Here is a 10,984-nt window from a genome sequence, read left to right on the forward strand (position 1 = left end):
GACATTTCGGTATAGTTGAGTTATAGGTGTTGTTAACCGAAAGTTCTTCGGAGTCCCAGATGAGATACTGGACGTCACGAGGAGCTCCGGAATGGTCCGGAGGTAAATATTGATATATAGGAAGTCCTGTTGTGGTCACCGGAAAAGTTTCGGGCTCATCGGTAGTGTACCGGGAGTGCCGGGAGGGTACCAGGGACCATTGGGAGGGGTATCACGCCCCGAGGGGCCTTATGGGCTGTGGGAGAATACAGACCATTCCCTAGTGGGCTGACAATTTCAGCCACGTGCTACCCTCTCCTCTAATTGTAGTTCTTCCTCTAGATCGGATTTCTGCGGAGCTTAGGCGAAACCTTGTAGGAATAGATCACCACCATCACCGACGCATCGTCACGCTACTGGAGAACTCGTCTACTTCCTCGTCTCTCTTGCTGGATCGAGAAGGCGGCGGTCATCATCGAGTTGTATGTGTGCTGAACGCGGAGGTGCCGTTCGTTCGGCACTAGATCGAGATGGATCGTGATGCGATCGCGGGACGGATCGTGATGAGATCGCGGGACGGGTTGTGATTTGAATCGAGAAGATGTTCCACTACATCAACCGCATTATGTATGCTTCCGCTTAGCGATGTACAAGGGTATGTAGATTCACTCTCCCCTCTCGTAGATGATCATCACCATGGATAGGTATTGCGTGTGCGTAGGAATTTTTTTGTTTCCCATGCTACGTTACCCATCATGATGAACTATCTCACTTATGACCCAGCTTGTGCCATACTTAGGGAGATAGCCATACACCCTTGCGAGACAACCCTGGTTTCTGCATACCATTGTCAAGTTTTTTGGACTTGAAACATCAGCTACAAAAACCCTTTGAGTGGACATTTCCCAATCAATGATTGCATCCTTCAGAGCTTGTTTGCTTGGGTACAGGGCACCAGTCACAATGTTGTTCTTGTGATACTGCCATGCAGAATCATGGCCATCGTTCACCAACATTGCAGTTGAGAAGTCCTGATTCCATGATGTAGGAATAGGCTCTTGATGTGCGTTCTCTTCTTCATCTGACTGCGAGGAATCATCTGATATATCACCTTCTCTATATTCTTCATGCATCTGGTTTTGCATCTGCCCGTCTATCTCATCAGCATCCACCTCGCCACTAACATAATCATCTGCATTTCCTCCTCCTGCATGACTTCTCTGGCCTGCTTCATAAACATCATCTCCAGCATGGGACACATAATTTGACTGTGAATCATGCATCCCTTCACTGCTCTGGCCATAATCGTAACTACATTCGGCTTCAGGTGGAGTCACCGGCTTCAGCACAGGGAGCAGTAAGGCGAGAGGATTACATCCCCTAAGCTTGCAAGCTTTTAACCAGTGCATCCACTGGTCGTCGCGCTCTATATGCTTCAAATAATAGTAAATATTTGAACTGGACCGGGTCCATAATGCATGAACACCGACGGTGTGTGTTTCAATATTAAACTCTAAACATCTCGCGAGCCATTCTGTCAACTAACTAACAGACCATGTTTGAGGGGAAGTCACTCGCACCTCAATGTACTGAAATTCACTAAGATCAGCTCCCATCTCATTTGTTTGAACAGTACCAGGACCATAGTGAAAACCTAACTTCACTAAATCAGACATTTCTGCTGACCTAAAAAACTATTCAACAACGACAAATTTTAGAATAAGGAAAAACCTTATTTTTTTCTAATCAACAGAAAATTAAGACCTAAATAAATTTCCAAAATCTACCGGAGCAGCTAAAAATAATTAAACAACTTAATTCACATTTTCCGAATCAACTAAAAATTAGAAGGCCTAAATATATTTCCCAAATCTATCGGAGCAGCTAAAATTAATTAAACAGCTTAATTGACATTTTCCGTATCAACTACAAATTAGAAGAGTTAATATATTTTCCAAATATACCAGAGCAGCTAAAAATTATTCAACAACGCTACGAGAACAAATGTTGAAATTTACCCTTGAAGCGTGCGAAGAAACAATGAACGACGAATTAAGAACGACGAACACCACCACCTCCAACTCCACCACAACCACAAACTTCACCCCCCCCCCACCACCACCCCCCCCCCCCCCCCCGCCCACCACCACCACCCACCACCACCTCCACCTCAACCTCCACCACCTCCACCTCAACCTCAACCACCACCACCTCCACCTCCACCTCAAGCTCCACCACCACCACCACCAAAAAATGGTCAATGCAACCACCGCGAACTACCCCATCACGAGCGAGACGGATGGATTGGCTGCCCTAACATTAGACAATACAACTACGATGGAAAATAAGACAAATAACGGTTAGGATTTAGTGTAAAGATGGGGGAGTTTTCAGGTGGGGGGAGGAGAAAGAGGAGAAGGAGAAAAAGAAAGAGATAAGGAGGAGGAGGAGGAGGAAAAAGGAGAGGGAGGGTTGGCTAACCTCGGCCTCCTATCGGCCACGCCAAGGCCAAAAGGCCTATCGGCCATGCCTAGGCCAACTAGCCACCCTCCAGGCCGAGTGGCTGCGGGCGACGTGGCCCAGTCAATTATCGGCTACCACGTGGCCGAGTGGTGACTTATTGGCCATGCCAAGGTGACAAGGGGCAATCGACTATGGCTAGGCCGACTGAAGCCAGTCGGCTTCGGTCAGGCCGAGGCCGTTACTTCTTTAAAATTCCTAAAATGACGCAATATTTTTCAAAAACAATAAAAATGTAATATTTAAAAAAAACTTAGCAACATAACCGTGCACGGGATTTAAAAACTTCATACGTGTAAAATGTTCAGAACTTTGTGTAGTTTCACAATGTCCAACTTGCAACCATGTTCAAAATATTTAACTTGTTGTTTTCATGTAATTTGCATTAATGTCATATTAAAAACAGTTCATCTCATAATTAATTAAACGTAGCTCCGATTAAAATGTTCCACATATGTAACTTGGCTAGAAAAATGTGTAGAATAACATGGTGACATTTATTTTTCTATTTAACAACTCTAAAATTGTGGTATAGGCATAAGAGTACCGAATCTTAATTTGTATCGTGGGAATTTCCGGAGTTGTTATTCGTTGTCCCGGCCTCATGTAAACTTCCCTAGGTTTTCATGTAGTTTCATAATATCTTGTGCATCCATGATTTAACATGTTGTGTCTGTCATTTGCATGCATTTTGCATTCGTGGCCTATGGTCTTGTGTTGGTCATATATTTTAGACCGTAGCTCCATTTTAAATGATCTATACATGTATATCGACTACAATGATGTATAGAATCACAAGGTCCACTTTATTTTGCGGTTTAATAAATATAAATTATGTTTAGATCAGACCAAACCAATTTCAAAATTCACATATGGGGTCATCTCGAAAATGCTATATGTTGTTTCCAGCCTCATTTAAAATGCCTAGATGGTGTAGTTTATTTATCTTTAACTCTTGTCATGTTAAACAACATTTAATATTATCGTGTACCTAATCGGGAGTGAACTAAGTAATTCAAATATGGAGTTTCTTCAATATGCAACTTGTTGCATGTTGAGCTTCATTTATTGTGTAGTAATAAATTGTTGTGCTTTGTCGTATCGTGCATGATTAAACCGGACATGCATCATCTGTGTTTGTGCATCATGTCATCATATGTTGTGGTGTTTATCATGTGTTGATTGTTGTTTTCGGATTGTTTCTTATCAATAGCGTTCCGAACTGCTTCGGAGTGTGAGGATCCTTTCGACTACGTTGGTTCGTCTCCTTCACGGATTTGATCTTGTTCCAAGCGGTATCACATGCAAGATGATCATTTCCATGTATACCATTACTATCATTGCCATTCTAGTTGTCTCGTTTCTATCGCTATGTCTTGTTGCCTATCACGTGTTATGTTAAGCCTCTCAACATTGCCATGAAAAAGCCTCTAACCCCTCCACATCCCAGCAAACCATTGTTTGGCTATGTTACCTCTTGCTCAGCCTTCTTATAGTGTTGCTAGTTGTAGGTGCAGTTTCTTCCATTGGAAAACATGGGTTCCTTGTTATATCTGTCGGGACCCCGATCCTAAGCCATAGGAATCCAACCTGAAACACATCGCATCCCTTTGCGGTCTCACGCACGGTTAACCCCACGGTTGCAGCCTTACCTTAGCCGGGACCGTTTGCGCCTTTTGACTCACGTATGCAATTGTGTCGCTAGCAATCCAATGACAAAGAACCCGGATCGACATGTCTAGTCATAAACTAAAGTGGCAGTTCCGCACAGGGACAGGCATACATGACCCAGCAAAGCAGGTGTCGGTCACCAGCGAATGTAGACGAGTCGTAGCAAGCTACAAGGACTCCATTACATCACGTGACATTTCCCCAGAGGGGACAGACACAGCAGCTAAGAAGGACACACGCCGGTCAACCAATGTGTCCGGAGCAGTAGCGAACTACCATGGCTCGCTGGATCACAAAGGGGCATTTCCCTGTAAGGAGTGCTACTAAAGTGTACAGCTAGGTAATCGAACCCCATACATATCAAGTACGACACACGTACGCATGGCATACCGATATGTATAGATACATCGATGGCATCACAACATAACCATAAACATACAAGATTTATTTAAAAGGATCGGAAGAGCCACACCCATAATATTACACAGTAAGGGTCTCACGGCCCATCATAGCAGTCATTCAGTTACAAGCCAGCGGAAGTGTTTAAAACTGTCTGAGTACAGACAGGTGAAAATTGAAGGCACATGGCCTGACTATACTACAGACCCAACCTAGGGCCAGATCGTAGTTGGGACACCAGCTACTCGTCATCGTTGATGTCTAGGAAGAACCCTCCGTTAGGGTCATTAACAACCTCTGCAACAATTATTAAGCAAACATGAGTACGGAGGTACTCAGCAAGACTTTAGGATAACTATCTACTCATGCAATGTATCAATAAGGAATTGTGGGGTTTCATGCGGAAAGCCAGCATTTGACTCGTGGCTAGACAACTTACATTTTAAAACAATTTTTGACAACTTGATTTCTCGCACACGAGTCCACTAACACCACAACAATACTCCATCGTGGAATCATTCCGTCTCCATACGGAAATGCCGTCCACGACACTCACACTTATCTTGGCAATTTTATGAGTAGCCGTTGAAGTTATCTATGAACAACATATGTCTCCAGCGGCGAGCAGGCAGGCAGGAGGTGGCCGGGGCTGGCCGTCGTGCTCATCTTCCCCTCTGCCTACTGGCAGGAGGAGGAAGATGACCAGGGAGCCCCTCGTGGGCTGGGCCGGCGACATATAGCAGGTAAGCTTTTTCTTTTCTCTTATTTCTTCTATTTTGTTTCTGTTTTATCTGTTGACATTGTTTTCCATTTATTTTGGCTTCACAATCAAACTATAAATAGTTTGAAAAATGCTGGGGTGTTTAGTTTGAATATTTCCAATCACCCATAATGTTTTCAGCATTTTTGAAAGCTATATATCTTTGAAGTCAAATTTAAAACTTGAAACCAGTAGTCTTTTGCATTTATTTAAAATGCCAAAAGTATTAAGGAAATGGTTTCCTTCATTGCTTATTTGTTTTCAAGAGTTATCAGAAAAGTTGAACTTTTCTTGAGGCCATTTTGGGTTCATTGATTTGAATAAGTTTATAATTCCTTTGAATTAGGGAAGTGGCTAGGGTTTTTGAGTTTTCCTTCACCACTTACTTTGATCTTGTTGCAATTTTCTTGGATGCAATGCAAAGAAGATATGAGCACAATGCTAAACCTTGGTTAGGGTTCCAGGGATGTGACAACTCACCCCCACTCAAAAGAATCTCGTCCCGAGATTTGGAAGTCGTCGGGAATAGCGCGGGATACTCTTGTCAAAGACGATCCTCTCTTTCCCATGTTGCCTCTTTCTCAGAATGATTTGACCATTGAACTTTAAGAAACTTAATGTTCTGACATCTAGTAGTACGCTCAGCTTGGTCGAGAATACGAACAGGGTATTCTCGATAAGAAAGTTTATCTTGGAGATCAAGCGTTTCGTGGTCCACTTCACCGATAGGATCCGAAAAGCAACGCCTGAGTTGCGAGACGTGGAAGACATCATGAACCTTCGAAAGATGCGGAGGAAGTTCCAACTGGTAGGCAACTTCTCCTCGTTTGGCAAGAATGCGAAAAGGATCAATGTAACAAGGAGCCAACTTGCCCTTGATACAGAATCGATGGGTACCCTTCAAAGGTGTAACCTGAAGGTAAGCCTTCTCGTCATCTTCAAAGGTCACAGCCTTATGATGACGATCATAATGGCTCTTTTGACGAGACTGGGTTGTTCTCAACTTTTCACGAATAATGCGAACCTGCTCTTCTACATCCTGGATCATATCCGGGCCAAAGAGTTGCCTCTCTCCGGTTTCTGACCAATTAAGAGGTGTTAGACATATTCGTCCATAGAGAACTTCAAAAGGAGCTTTGCCCAAGCTTGATTGATAACTATTGTTATAAGAAAATTCGGCGAATGGAAGTCACTTCTCCCAATTCATACCGAATGATATAACACAAGCTCGGAGCATATCTTCTAGGATTTGATTCACTCTTTCTACTTGACCACTTGATTGAGGGTGGGAAGCAGTGCTAAAAGATAAGTGAGTCCCCATGGCATTCTGAAAACTTTCCCAGAAGCGAGAAGTAAAGATACTCCCACGGTCCGAGTTAATCTCCAGGGGAACACCATGAAGAGACACTATTCGAGAGATATATAACTCCGGTAGCTGGCTAGCTGTTATACTCTCACGAACGGGAAGAAAATGAGCTACTTTGGAGAGTCGGTCAATGACCACAAAAATAGCATTATTTCCTTTCTTGGTCTTGGGAAATCCGGTAATGAAATCCATACTAACTTTATCCCATTTCCATTCAGGAATAGCTAAAGGTTGAAGGGTGCCAGCACGCCTTTGATGTTCTACCTTAACTCGACGACAAACGTTGCAGTTAGCAACGAACTCAACAATTTCTCTCTTCATCCTAGTCCACCAGAACCTCTGGCGTAGGTCCTGATACATCTTAGTACTACCGGGATGAATGGTGAGAGGAGAATCATGGGCCTCCTTAAGAATTAACTGCCTTAGATGTAGGTTCTTAGGAACCACTAGACGATTCTGGAAGAACACAACACCTTGATCATTCATGGAAAACTCTTTAGCGTTTCTGCTAATAATATTCTCCTTGATCCGTGATATACCCTTGTCACGCTTCTGCCAGCTATAATTTGATCCTTAAGGGTATGCTTCACCACCAGGGTAGAAAGGAATCCTTGAGGAACAATATGAAGATTCAACTTCCGAAAGTCCTCATAGAGATGTGGTTGACCTTGTTGTAGCATCAAATTGTTACAATAAGATTTACGACTGAGTGCATCAGCCATAACATTGGCCTTCCCCAGGGTGTAAGTTATCCCTAAGTCGTAATCCGAGATCAACTCAACCCACCGTCTTTGCCTGAGATTCAAATCCGGCTGGGTGAAGATATATTTCAGACATTGGTGATCAGTGAATATTTCACAACGATTACCCATAATGTAATGTCGCCAGGTTTTTAGTGCATGGACCACAGCTACAAGGTCAAGATCATGTGTGGGATAATTATCCTCATGTGGACGCAACTGTCAAGATGCGTATGCGATCACATGACAATCTTGCATGAGAATGCAACCTAATCCTTGTCGCGAGGCATCACAATAGATAACAAAGTCCTTAGAAAAATCTGGTGGTAGCAACACAGGTGCAGAAGTCAGGCGCCTTTTCAGTTCCTGAAAACTATGCTCACACTATGGTGTCCACTCGAACTTTTTATCCTTCTTGAGGAGTTTAGTTAGAGGCTTTGCAACCTTGGAGAAATTCTCGACAAAGCGGCGACAATAGCTCGCTAGACCAAGAAAACTCCTAACTTGCTTAACCGATTCAGGTTGAGTCCAATCAAGGACGGCTTGAACTCTCTCGGGATTGACAGCAATACCCTTACCAGAGATTATGTGACCTAGATAGGTCACTTTTGGTAACCAAAATTCACATTTTGAAAACTTGGCATAAAGGCGATGCTCTCGAAGTTTCATTAATACCAGCCTTAGATGCTCGGCATGTTCTCGTTCGTTCTTCAAGTAGATGAGAATATCATCGAGGTATACCATGACGAATTTATCGAAATACTCCATGAAGATTGAATTCATCAGACGAGAGAAGGTGGCCGAGGCATTGGTTAAACCGAAGGACATGACGGTGTACTCGTATTGGCCATAACGAGTAACAAAAGCCGTTTTTGGAATGTCCCTGTTCTTGATCTTGATTTGATGGTAACCCAACCTCAAATCCATTTTTGAGAAGACTGAGGATCCAGCGAGCTGATCATACAGGTCGTTGATCCTGGGGAGAGGATACTTGTTCTTTATGGTGACCAGATTAACTGGTCGGTAATCTACAACCATCCGATCCGTTATGTCTTTCTTCTTGACGAAGAGGACGGGGCAAGCCCAAGGAGAAGAGCTAGGATGAATGAAACATTTATTCAAGGCCTCATCTAGTTGCTTCTTAAGTTCGGCTAGCTCCAGGGGTGCCATCTTATATGGTCTTCTGGCTATTGGAACAGTTCCCGAACAAGATCTATCACGAACTCTACATCTCTGTCAGGTGGAATTCCTCGCAGTTCCTCTGGAAAAACATCCGGGAAGTCACGGACAATCGGGATGTCTTCAAGTTCCGGAAGAGGGTTGGCATTTAGGGAATAGAGTTGGCATTTGGCAACTCGAGTAGAGACATTGACAATCTCACCCAAGGGATGGGTAAGCTGAACATTTCTAGAATGAGTATCAATCTTGGCATAGTGAGCTGACATCTAGTCCATACCCAAGATGATATTAATATCCGAAGATTTCAGGGCTATCAATGAGGCTAGAAAAACTAGCCTGACTACTAGAATTTCATTGTCATAGGTTATCCTAGAGGTTTGCCATTTACTACCAGGAGTTTGGACAACCAATGGAATTGGCATTTCACAAAAAGACATGTTATGCAACTATGCATAACTTTCTGAAATGAAGGAATGAGAAGACCCAGTGTCAAAGAGAACAGACGCTGGGTGATGATTAACAAGAAGCATAGCCAGTATGATGTCGGGATCCTCTGTAGCTTCTTCTGCTGAGACATAGTTCACACGGTCACGTGCAGGAGTTGGCTTCACATAGTAAGCTTTGCCCGACTTGCCTTGTCCGACGGACTTTCCGGGTTGCTTAGCACCCACATTTTGAGGACACTCACGGGAATAGTGCCCTGGTTCTCCACACTTGTAGCATATCACTTGGTTGGCACGTGGTGCAGCATTGCTAGCTGGACCACCATAAGTTTTTGCTGGAGGGTTGGTCTGATTCGTCTGAGGCGCCATGTAGGATGGCCTCGAAGTGTATCTTGGCGGTAGAGAACTGTTCGGAACCCACAGCCTGCGTTTTGGAAACGTGGAACCAGATGACGAGCCAAAGTGACGGGAGTGCTTCCTTGTGGCTTCAAAGTCGGTATGGCTAGTCTCGGCACTGATCGCCTTGTTGACCAGGGCTTGAAAACTTGCACACTCGTGGAGGCGCAGATCACGACGAAGCTCAGGGCTCAGACCCTTACGGAATCTTGCTTGCTTCTTGGCGTCAGTGGACACCTCCCCTGTTGCATAGTGGGCGAGGTTACCGAACTCGTGGCTATAGGCATCCACGGTCAACTTGCCCTGGGTGAAAGCACAGAACTCCTCTCTCTTCCTGTCCATCAGGCCCTCTGGAATATGGTGCAGACGGAAGGCTGCACTGAAGTCTGCCCATGTGGCTGCTGGTTCAGCAGGATGCATAGCTTCAAAGTTCTCCCACCATAGATTGGCGGGTCCTTCCAGGAAATACGCCGCGAAGGTCACCTTGTCGGCCTCAGAAACATTCGCAGAGCGAATCTTGCGTGAGATGTTGCACAGCCAGTCATCAGCGTCGAGGGGATCGACGGAGTGATGGAACTTTGGAGGATTCAGCTTCACTAAGTCGTTGAGGGACACTGCAGCATTCCTAGGCTGACGAGCTGTATTCTGCTCGATACGCTCTAACAGTCGGTTGGTCTCTCTTTTGTTCCTCTCTGCCTCAAGCATAACTTCCGCCAAAGAGGGCGGGTGAGGCAGGTCTTCCTGCGACGCTTGACTACCCTCGCCTTGCTCATGAGCAGGGGCATGGTTCAACCTGGTGAACACCATCCTGACAAACAAACTCACAGCTTAGACCAATATCATATCAATACTAGCTATGGATTAAGAATGTACTGAACACACGGAATGCGGAAATGAATATCCGAACAACATGGTAACAAGCAACTGCTATATATACACCATGGTTCATACACACCCTTACATAGTTCAGTACAACCTTAATCGAAGAGCAAACTACTGAAATTATGAAACTACTCATCAGAGGCTTACAAGCTTCCTATACATTATTTATCTAGGCCTCGGGAATTCATTTCACATCACAAGCATACTTCACAAGTCACGCAGGACTGTGAACGTACGGCTACTACCATACTACCCTTCCACTCACAGCTCAGGCATCCGCATAGAACATCTCATAGAGATTACCTCCATGGCCTGGAAGCTCAACCTGCGGATCAGGAAACACTCTGGCCTGAGATCCATGGGATCCATAAGGACACGGATGTGGCCTTGGTCCCCTGACTGGTGGTAGTAGGGGTCCCCGAAGAGGGGTGACTCCTCCTATAGCTGGCCAGTCAACGTGGGCCGGAAGATGGGTCCTGACAGGGTTCAGCATCTCCATATCACCGTACCCTGTCTGGACTACCGGTGCCAACTGCGTCAAGGCCGTCAGCAGACGGGCACGTGTAGCATAAAGCTCCATGCGGAGAGCACGAGCATCCCTGTCTCTGTTCTCTAGCATCTCAGCAGTGGACTGCAGTAGCGGATCCTC

Source organism: Hordeum vulgare, chromosome 1H, assembly GCF_904849725.1.
Source record: "Hordeum vulgare subsp. vulgare chromosome 1H, MorexV3_pseudomolecules_assembly, whole genome shotgun sequence".
NCBI classification, from domain to species: domain Eukaryota; kingdom Viridiplantae; phylum Streptophyta; class Magnoliopsida; order Poales; family Poaceae; genus Hordeum; species Hordeum vulgare.